Below are 11797 nucleotides of genomic sequence, written 5' to 3' on the forward strand. Positions count from 1 at the left end.
TAGTAGGTTTTGCCGTTGTACGGTAAAAAAACGATCAATAATTATATTTCTTTCTATATTTATCTAGGCTCGTAAGTCTCAACATGTCAACTGTTTTGCCATTCATAGATAAATTTTGTATGACAGATATCTGTCACTCACATCAAAATCTCCCGTCTATTGTCTCTTTTCGTTTTGCCCGAATAAACAGCGACGACGTCACATTTAAATATCTATGATTGGTGAAACAGGCCATTCTTTTATCCCGGAAAAGCACTCCAGTCATGGACGTAATTCAAATGATTTTGGCACGTATAATTATTTAATAGTTAGGTAATTTTATATACCTACCAGCGCGTAAGTGATATATACTATATACTATAGATTTTGCTGCAACCATTGCATCAAGTGACTGTTTAAATTCAACGTCCTCAGACTGAAGTAATATTGTAGCCGCAAACTTATCGCACTGTACAGTAGAGAATCGAAACACTGACTGAATCCCAGTTTTTAAGAAATTTTATTCATTACCTGTTGATCAAAGTTCCATGATAAATAAAGATAAAAAAAAGAAATTTTAGTTGAGAATTAACTCAATTACTAAGCGCCTTACTCGAACATTTTTCTTTTCTCTTTGCGAACATTTGCTCTATTACTTGCGTCCGCTGTATATTTTAGTGTCCGAATAAATTGTTTTCAAGTAATTGCTTTCCTATTGGAAAGTCAAATTTTTGTAACGCTGGCTCCCAATCTTGCTCAACCTACATAGGTATATTGAAGCATTAAATGAGATTGAAAGTAAGGTAGAGTTACTTAAGTAAAAAGCTCATAATAATATATAGAAATAACGTCCAATCCAATCTTAACCCTTTGTATGACTTAGCACTGATCAGCGCTACTCCAGTTGTATGCCAAAGTTGATATCAAAATTCAATAAAATGTTGCTCTTCTGATTTTGCTACTGTAGAGTAGCCGCTGATCAGTTCTAAGTCATATGAAGGGACAACAATTAATCCAAACACTGCAACGGTACGGTACGGTCACAGTAGTTTCATGTTCAAACACTATAAGTTTTGTATTATGAAGTCAATAGGTACATACATCCTGTGCCTAAAAGAGTACACCTAAATGGGTAATTTATAATGTAGTTTTCACAGAACCCGCCTATTAACGGAGCAACAAGAGAACGAACGAACGAACGTAAACACAAATTATTAAGAGCGAAACATAAATTATTAAATACCTATTTACTAATAAGCTCTGTTGTTGTCTGGCAACTAGGTGACCTGTCCAAAACCAGAAATTTCTTAGCATTGTATGTAGGTATGTCAGACAACGAGCATCGACTAGACAAGCGTAAACTAGTCAACAAGTTGATATTATTATAGATATTAAAGGAAAAATTATGAAATAAGTCAATTTTCACTTTGAATAGGACCAAGATCAAGATCAGTCAGTTAAATATTTACTCATGAGATTCTTGTGCGACTGATAAAAGTGGAAATACCTATTTTTAAATATTTGTGAGCTATACCTACCTACCTACTCATGAACCTGACTCTAAGTTGTACAGAAATTGATAAAAGAATAGCGCCACACGAGTATGAAGTTATTAAATTTTTAGTAAGTACTTACGCGGTACAAAAATGTAGATACACGAGCTATCTCGCATTGAGATCGTCAACACAATTCGCTACGTACGTAGCGATTCGCGGACCACAACGCAATTCAACTCAGTAACAACGTGGATGCCGTGGTGTTAACGCGCGTGCTTAGTTCAACAACAAAACGTTGTTATCGTGAAAACTTCTACATAAAAATACGTTAGCTGAATGAAATTTAGTTCAAAAGGTTGTTTGTGTTGATCTCGCCCCAACAATGCGTTGATTTTGCCGGTTTCTCATTGTTTAACCCGTTAACCATCTCGCGTTTCGAGTGTTTACAAAGTTTGTTTGATTTGTGACAAGTTTAAAGTTACGTTTTAATAAAAAACTGTGTTAGTGCATTGTGGTCGTGAACTTGTGGTTTCCTCGGCCTGCCTGTGAAGACCTTGGTACTGTCAGCTGGGTGAGTTCATTTTGTCGGGCAATTAACGTAAATAGAGATAACTGACCGCGATAAGCTAAGTTATTGGGATTAGTAGTTACAATATGTTTCACAAGCGAAACTATTATGTAGGTACTCATGTTTCGTCATGTATGACAAAAATGGAAAGAAAGAAAAAAAGACAAACAAAACCGGTCAAGATCACGCCGTTTTGCACATGGTAGAGTTTCGTAGTCGTCTTTCACAATTGTATCTCATTCAATCTAATGCAGAAAATAAAATGGATTATTTCTATTTCTACTTGCTTAGCATAGTCTTTTGAGTATTTGAAGTCTCGATCCGCTTTTGGACTGAGTTTCTAGTCCAAGCTTGATTTTGACAGGCTCTGTAGAGCTAAAAAGATGATGATGAAAATATTTTCACAAAGTCATATCATCACAAAGGTACATATATAACTACATAGAAAGCAAAAATGTCTTTCTTTTCGGAATTATTGTTCTCATTATTTTAGATAGAGTAAAATGTTTATTCTTATTATTTTCAATAATTATGTTCTCTACCCGAGCAAGTGTATGGTAATCGTCGCTATTACATGTCTATATCGAAGTTTATAGATCTGTACTTAAGTAATTAAAAGTGATTATAAGTTCTGTCACTCTGGTTGTATTATACCTACTTGAGGAGCATGTTCAGAACTCGCTAGTGTGATATACCTACCTAAACATGGAGCACGCAATTGTCTAGTCTATTAACAATTAGAATTGTAGATCCGTCATTAATTAAATACGTTAGTCTATTGTTTCCATTTTACCCACCAATCTGAGTCTCAACTCAATTCCTTCAATCCTAATAATATTAGACGTGCGAAAGCGAAAGTTTGGGAGTAAGTGTGTGTATGTTTGTTACTCCTTCACGTTAAAACGCTGGACGGATTTGGATGAAGTATGGTATTATATAGAAGCACATCCAAGATAACGCATGAGCTACTTTTTATCCCGATATTCCCAAGAGATCGCGATAAAATCTCTAAATCTCAACCGCTGCGTCTCTACCAGCTCAGCTCACCCAGAGTCCGCCATACATAGCTCGAAAAATATATAAGATAGATAACAGTTGGGGGATAAAAGTGCTCGAGTGACAACCACGAACCGGAAGAGCCCATGCAGGCCCCAGTGGTTATTATTTTGAGATTTTATTCCTATCCCGTGGGAATATCGGGATAAAAAGTATTATATATTTGCATTTATAATATTAGTAAGATAGGTAATCCTTTAATATTTTTTATTACTTCGCTCCATAACAGATGTGCCATAATCTCATCCGTTTATTCAACAGTCGTTACAATGGTTAGAGTTACAATTCACTTCACAACTGGTTTTTGTACAAAAAACTCATTTCATGCTTAGCGGTCTCAACTCAACTAAACCTTCTACCGCAGCTCAGAAAATAATACGTGTAATTGTACAATGTTTATAAACATAGATTTAGGTTTAAAGACATTTATTTCCTCTTAAGAATTAACAATTCACTTACAGAGAAAATACAAGATTTGTATTAAATATAATGACCCGGATAACTCACGTCTTAAATCGAGTTTAGCTCGACATGTTTCGGGCTAATCCGTAGCCCTTCGTCTTCGGAGCAAGGCGACTCAGCGGCTGCTGCAACACGCGCACTGCGCGCCGCTGCTCTGCTCGCGCCACTACCCGACGAAACTGACACCGGCACACAACTACCCGCGTTTTCATCATCATTACAACTGTCAAATGTAGGGTAGCACACAACACTAACAACATCGCTCTGTAAAGGTACGTTCACACACACCGATGACGCAGTACGAGCCTTACCGAGCCGAGCCGAGCCGTACCTTTACAGAGCGATGTTGTTAGTGTTGCGTGCTACCCTACATTTGACAGTTGTAATGATGATGAAAACGCGGGTAGTTGTGTGCCGGTGTCAGTTTCGTCGGGTAGTCGCGCGAGCAGAGCAGCGGCGCGCAGTGCGCGTGTTGCAGCAGCCGCTGAGTCGCCTTGCTCCGAAGACGAAGGGCTACGGATTAGCCCAAAACATGTCGAGCTAAACTCGATTTAAGACGTGAGTTATCCGGGTCATTATATTTAATATGAGTGAGTCTCACGGTAGTTTCATGTACAAGATTTGTAATTGAATTTGATAGTGCGTAGGCTTAAATATATGGTATCATGCTAATAATCATGCAATAACATTAAAATAAAACATTGATTAACAAACAAGCTTCACAAAGGTGGCTAGATCTGCATCGTCCAAATGCCGGTGGTGGTGGTGGTGTCTTAAATAGCTGCAGGGCTACTACGAAACTCGAAACACGAGGTTCGTGTCGTGCGATCCCTCTGACACTTATACTATTTAATACGAGAGCGAAAGGGACGGTACGATACGAACTTCGAGTTTTGAGTTTCGTAGTAGCCTTGCAGTATACGTAAAAAAATTAAGAAGATGACCTGAGGCCGTATTGCTTGCCTAACGTTTCTTACGCTCGCGATCGCAATCAAATGACATTTTTTGTATGCGAAATCAACAACAACTGACAACTCGCCACTTGCATCAACCGGTTGCCCATAACTCTCGCGATGTCATCAGTCCACCTAGTGAGAGGCCTACCAACGCCTCTTCTTTCGGTTCGTGGTCGCCACTTGAGAACTTTTCTCTCCCAACGCTTATCTGTTCTTCAAGCGATGTGGCCCGCCTATTGCCACGTCAACTAGCATATTATTCGTGCTATCTCAGTGACTTTAGTTCTTCGACGAAATTCCGGATTCTATCCCGCAAAGAAACCCCGAGCATAGCTCTCTCCATAGCTCGTTGCGTGCCTCTTCCAGAGGCCTAGAGTCAAGGACAATTTCATGCGAACAAAAGATAATATTTTAAGTGTGTTTTCATACGAAAGCCGTGGAATCAAAACTTGCAGTAGAACTATTCCTTTGACATCGAATTATAAAATTTTGGTTAAAAAAATTAAGGTTCGCTGGACACCTAGAGGAAAAAAATCCGTGCTATATAGCTTTGTTTTGTTGCTTGCCTTTCCTTGCTTGTTTTTGCCTTTGCATTTGTCCTCTCAAGACTCCCACTAGGCCTGTTTATGCTTCAAATGTTTAGTTAAGTATAAATATAACTTGCCCAGGACGTTGATTTTTGAATTCACCAGTAAATAAAAAACATAATTCGAAATTTGTAAAATTTCATGTCTAATTTAAAACGCGACTGAAGTTGTAGAAAAATACCATATCCTCCTATTCCACTTATTGTGAATTTTGAACTGTGAAATAAGATGACCATACAAAACCAACCAACGAACCAACCGACAGACCAACAAAACGAACCAAAACGCAGTTTAACGGTTTCATTTCGGCAAACGTGCCCGAGCGGCCTACTAAAACAGCCATAACAACAAAATCCTTTGCCACAGAAAAAACAATAATGCTTATTATAGAAGTACGCAAATACGAAACAAAAGTATGACGTTTGTACTTGTATTTATATATTCGTAAACCTCACGTAAACCAAGGTTTACCTATTTCAAATTCGATCAAGGGATTTCGTAGTGAGATACAAAACAGGACAGTTTAAAACAGGTTTCACAAAAACCGGTTGCTGTATTCTTTTCTCTGATTCAACGAAACGACACTCACTATTAATGAATATTTCGTACCTGCCTTAAATTATAAAAATACATACCAAATTGCTGATTGCAAATTCCGATTCGATCCTAAACGAGTCCTTGCTATTCAGGTATTTTTACGTTTTACTCTATTTTTAAATCAAATTGTGGTAAAGACGGTTTAAAGGAAATACACAGAAGCAATCAGAATCATTCTTTCACATATACCTACAGTCTATTTAGGGATAAACAACCTTGAACCATAAAACTAAGCAGTTTGCACCAATTCTTGTACCAAAAAAATTTCATCATCATCACCATGCCAGCCTATATACGTCCCACTGCAGGGCACAGGCCTCCCCTCAGAATGAGAGGGCTTGGGCAGTAGTTCCCATGCGGGCCCAGTGCGGATTGGGAACTTCACACACACCATTGAATTGCTTCGCAGGTTTGTGCAGGTTTCCTCACGATGTTTTCCTTCACCGTAAAGCTTGTGGTAAATTTCAAATGTAATTCCGCACATGAAAACATACTAAAAAAACTTACTTATGCCGTAAAATCAGACTACTATCAGACAAAGGGATTAAACAGCTGCTAGTGTTATAAAAAATCTTCTACAGTCACCAGCACCAATATCTGACACAACAAGCGTGCGTGTGGTGTACTACTCTATTTCTAGGGCCAGAAGGACGTGTCAGATATTTTAAAGCGGTCCGGTGTGGCAGATATTAATGCTGGTGACTGTACTTACCTGAATCTCACGCAGAGTAATTAGTTTTCATAGGTTGAGCCAGATCAGGAATATTTACGGCTTTTGCATCACCGATGTTTTCCGCGTCTCTATTTTGGATCGTTAGTGGGTTCGCGATGCTTATTTTAAGACTTCGACAAATAGAATCGGTTAATGGTTACAGCATGTGTGATTCGCTCTGTTTTTATAACAGGATTAATTATAAGGCAACCGTTATAGCAGCTGATATCTATAGCTAGGTTGGGGATTTGTTTGAGAATTGTAAACGTTGCTATTATGAAACCTCGGATTATCTTTTAACCTCTGGATTTCAATGGAATATTACGTAACTAATTCAGCTCTAAAGATTCCGTGTGGTCGTGTTGGAGATGTTGGCTTATTTAAGTACAATAAAAAAAGGTAACTCACACACAGTAGCTCACCGTATATAGTTTTTTCACAATAAATGACATTCATAATTGTTGAAGCCGTCCTGGCCTCGTGGTTTGAGCTATCGCCTCTCAAGCAGAGGTTCGTGGGTTTAAACCCCGGCCCGCACATCTGAGTTTTTCGAAATTCATGTGCGAAATTACATTTGAAATTTACCACAAGCTTTACGGTGATTGAAAACATCGTGAGGAAACCTGTACACACCTGTGAAGTAATTCAATGGTATGTGTGAAGTTCCCAATCCGCACTGGGCCCGAGTGGGAACTACGGCCCAAGCCCTCTTATTCTGAGAGGAGGCCTGTGCCCAGCAGTGGGACGTAAATAGGCTGGGACTGGGATGATGATGAATTTTTTTTGGTACAAGAATTGGTGCAAACAGGTGGATCGTTTGTGTGCCAAATAATAAAAACATTGACCAATGCACTTGCTGGAAAAACAAACTTTTACTTTAGTAAGACGTGAAATGATTTCATTAAAATATCTGTCTTTGCCCAATGTTGTTTAATCCTTTGAAATGGTTTTGTCGAACAGCTGATACTGTAATCTGTTAGGTAATTTAAACGATAAGAGATAAGGCAAGAAATACGTATATACTTAGGTATGACCTCCGGTTTATCGAAACAAATTACGATCACATGCGTGAATTTTACCCTTATTGTCTTATGTTGCAGCTTATCGCAAGATTATGCTGTCGTTCTTATCAAATCATTTCCTGATGACTTACGTCCATAGAGTGTATAAGATTATAAGACTTACACGATTTGTTTGTTTTGACAAATCACACAACTCTTGGTTTTTCTCGTCGTGAGAGAGAGCTATGCTTGGATTGGAGTTTCTTTGCGCAATAGAATCCGGAATACGGAAATTCACTGACATAGCTGGAAAAATATGCAAATTGAAGTGGCGATGGGCAGGCGACATCGCTCGAAGAACAGATAACCGTTGGGGGAGAAAATTCCTCGAGTGGCGACCACAAACCGGAAGACGAAGCGATGGCAGGCCTCCCACCAGGTGGACTGACAACATCGTGAGAGTTGCGGGAAACCGGTGGATGCAAGTGGCGAGTTGTCGTTCATTGTGGCGTTCTAAGGGGGAGGCCTTTATCCAGCAGTGGACGTCTTTTGGCTGATGATGATGATAAATGTTCTATTATTGTAAATAATTTGATTAGAAAAAAAAACATGTTCTAGTCATCCTTAATGAACACGTTCCAGAAAATGAATTCGTAAAGTTTTATATTTTTATCTAACTACTAATGTGTAAAAATAAAAGAAAATGAATGGAAACAAAGAGCAAATATATGCAATGCTCCATCATCTTCATGTGATTGAATAAATGGAAAGAAAGAAACAAACAAATACATTACATTTATTCACAACACAACAATAGAAAACACTACACAAGACACAACAATAATCATGGCAAGACAGACAGCAGAGAAACTTTCAAAACTGAAAAACTTTATATCACTGACTTATCAAATTATCTTATCTCTTAATGCGAATTAATTAATCAGAAGATCATTATGAATAGTTGTTTATTTAAGTTCGTTTTTTGGTGATACGATATAACTATGATTTCAGTGCCTCTTTATGATTTTTATTAGGTATTATGAGAAGGAGGTTCCGAGCATGCGAATAATCAAATGGGAAATGATCATAACCACCCATGAGTATCAACAATTCAAGGAGAGTCACTGGTCTGTCGCCGGCCTTTAAAGAAAGTATAAGTTCTTTTCTTGAAAGCCCCGATGTCATAGTTGTCGGGAAACACTGCTGACGGAAGTTTATTCCACTTCTGATCTGATGATTCTCTTATTCGAAAATGCTACAAGTAAACGTGAGATCCTCGCATTTGACAGCGTTGCCGTGTCCCTTATAGGTTTTGTCTAAGGACACCTCATTAGTGTCCTTTTAAAGGAATGGTTTAGTGACAAAGTCTTTTATCTACATTATGCGTGGAAAAATAAATAAACAGTCATTATCAACGACCGTGGTGGTGGGTGCGTGGCTAGTGGTGCGTAGGTAATAACCGTTCGGTCGCAATGGATGTCATATCCCCTAAAGTCCGGGTTAATATTCCCTTGAACGACCGGCAACGCCTAGCCGTGATAATAAAACCTCTTTGTTACTTAAGACACTTCCCCAATGTTATTACGGCATAAAAATAACATAGGACCATGCCTAAATACTGTAGTTTGATCTTCAGTAATTTATTAATAAGATGAAATGTTGTTGGTTTTTATATTCTGAGAAACTATTTGTCAACTGTTAAAGAAAAACAACGCCCAAAACACTAGAAGGCATAGTGAAAACGTATCGTTTTTTGTGCACTTGTAGGTCGGTATAATCAGGAAATAAAGTACTCATATTCTTAAGGGGCTCCTAGACGGGCCATATTTTCACTGCAATTTGTGGCCGGCAACTATTGGTGTCCCTCTCTTACTCACATGTTAGACAGGGACACCAATAGTTGCCGGCCACATATATTGCAGTGAAAATATGGCCTGTCTAGGAGCCCCTTTAGGAAAAGTATATTGTCAATTATAATTCATGATTGGTTTTTGGAGTCTTTTTGTATTTATAGTGCTGGTCTCTTTTTCTGGTTTTTCTGCGCATCCATGTCTCAGTTTGTATTTTCGATATGGAATTATAATTCACTAAAGCCCCCATTTTCACGAGCTATTATACCATCCGTCTTAAAATCCTTGAACCTAATATGACGTGCATGTATGACATTGAACTTTAGAGTAGCAATAGCATTTCTTGGCCGGCTTTACTGCTACTCGTAAAATTTTACTTTTGTGCCAAAACACTAATTAAATTTTGTTAAATTTCTTACCTTCTTCAATTTTTGTTCCTTCGTTCCTTCGAAAATCTATAAGAAATGGGTAGGTATTTAATTCCCAGGAGCCTCATTTGATATTATGGTTTCTATCTAACCGTTCCACGCATGCCTAGAAATCATTATTACTTAACGATTTAAAGTACGAATAACGCAATTGAGATTAAGACAAAAATAAATCTGGCCCTATATTACGAAGTGCAAAATTCGAACTTCGTATCTTGCCGTCCCGATCAAGCTTAAAATTTTTAGTAAGAGAGTGAGAGGGACGGCACAACTCGAATTTCGTAGTAGCCCCTAGATTTCGTCGCATGCGAATACCTTTTGTGCATGACTGTGCCGTTGAAAAAAGGGTCTTCAGAAACGTTTTTCGTTGCTCAGAGGAGATAAACGATTCGAGTCGACAGTATGTTTTAGGGGTTCGTGGAAATTGGGGGCTTGATTTGCCACCATCATTTATAACGATCTGCCGGCAGTTTCATGCGGCAGTAAACAAACAGAAGGGATGCGCAGATATAGAGTTTACGTATATTTGCTTGATAATTAGACGGCGAGCCCCTCATTATAATATAACGGTTAAAATTTAACCGGATTTTTCGGGTTCAGCTTACCTGCATAAGTAGGTACATATTATTATTTTATTACTATGTTTCTTTCATATTATCTGTGTGACTGTGTCAAAGATAAGTGTGATTTTTCATTAATATTCATATCTAGAGAAATTGGAACTCAGTTACATGAACCTCAATTTGTTTCCCGGACTTGTCCAAATAGTTGTGACTTTCGACCATGCCCAATATCGAAATGGTGAAAAACCAAAGACTGTAGATGTTCACAACTCCGCTGGTTTAGCCTAGTTCGCGAAATAATACCTAAGCCTTTCTTTAGAAATATCCATCTATGTTTATTCAATGTCCTTTGTGACATAGTAGTTCTTTTATAGCTTTGTGTCTCGTAATCCTTTTTGGTACCAGCAGTGCAGCTTTAGTGAGTGTTTATGCGAATACGTGGCCTGCGTCAGAATATTCAAAGCGAACATTGAATATAGGTAGTACAGTCGAGGAAACTTTGTGCTACTAATGTCATGTTGACGTCCCATACCTACATCTGCCACAGAAATGATTGCGAAATTGATTATGAAGAGGTTCCACCTGATACGTTATTTAGTTGCCACGACTGTACATCAAATACTCGTATACACGAAAAGACTTTTCCATTAATCAGACACCAAGAACTGGCCCCACAGTTACAGGTGTCTCAGATTTCTCAGAATAGTTTTGTTGTTCTACATACTCGTATATACACATAGAAAAGTAAATTAAATTGGTAGTATATTATTGGTACATGTACATTCGATTGTCATCAGCATCCTGAGTCCAAAAGTGAGCGTCTTGTACCTAGTGTGCTTCTTTCAGCAGTGTGCGTCTTTCCTACTTTTAGACACAGGCCTTCCCCAGAAATACTGTCCATGTTACGAGCTTCGCTTTTATGATTCCTGTATCCAACGGCTTTCAGCAATCATCGGTACTTAGGTTACTAATCCAAAGTGAAAACTCTTATTCGTAAAACGGAATTAAATTCTAATGGGCAATATTAACGACGAGCAAATATTACGAATTTTGATTTATCTGCCGGTCAGTCTGTAAGACTATGCCAGTCCAAGGATGTCTGTTAAAATCCATATCAAATAACAATCAAAGACATTAGCAGCTAATATTCTATTTAAGTCTAGTTTAATGTAGTTTACATAGGTCTTGACTCGTATGTTGTCAGCATCCCTGAAATTCGCGCACAGAGTTTTCGCACGTCCTTTATTATCTAAACAGCTGAGGAGTGGAGTTCCCTGCTTCCATCTGTGCTCCCGATCGCCAAAATCTCGCCGTCTTCACATCGATGGTGAGTGGGTATTGTTTAGACAAGCATGCTCCATGTTACATCTTTGCATACGATACGATTGTGGTCAAACGCATGCCTATCACTGTATTAATTTATATAAAAAAAACAGTAATTACATCAAGGTTTGAATAGAGACAGGGCATACAAAATCATTGTCACTGTACGCCTTAGTCATAACTCATACTTCATTCCATATTAATACAATGTTGGACTTC

The sequence above is a fragment of the Choristoneura fumiferana genome, chromosome 23 (genome assembly GCF_025370935.1).
Source record: "Choristoneura fumiferana chromosome 23, NRCan_CFum_1, whole genome shotgun sequence".
Taxonomy (NCBI): domain Eukaryota; kingdom Metazoa; phylum Arthropoda; class Insecta; order Lepidoptera; family Tortricidae; genus Choristoneura; species Choristoneura fumiferana.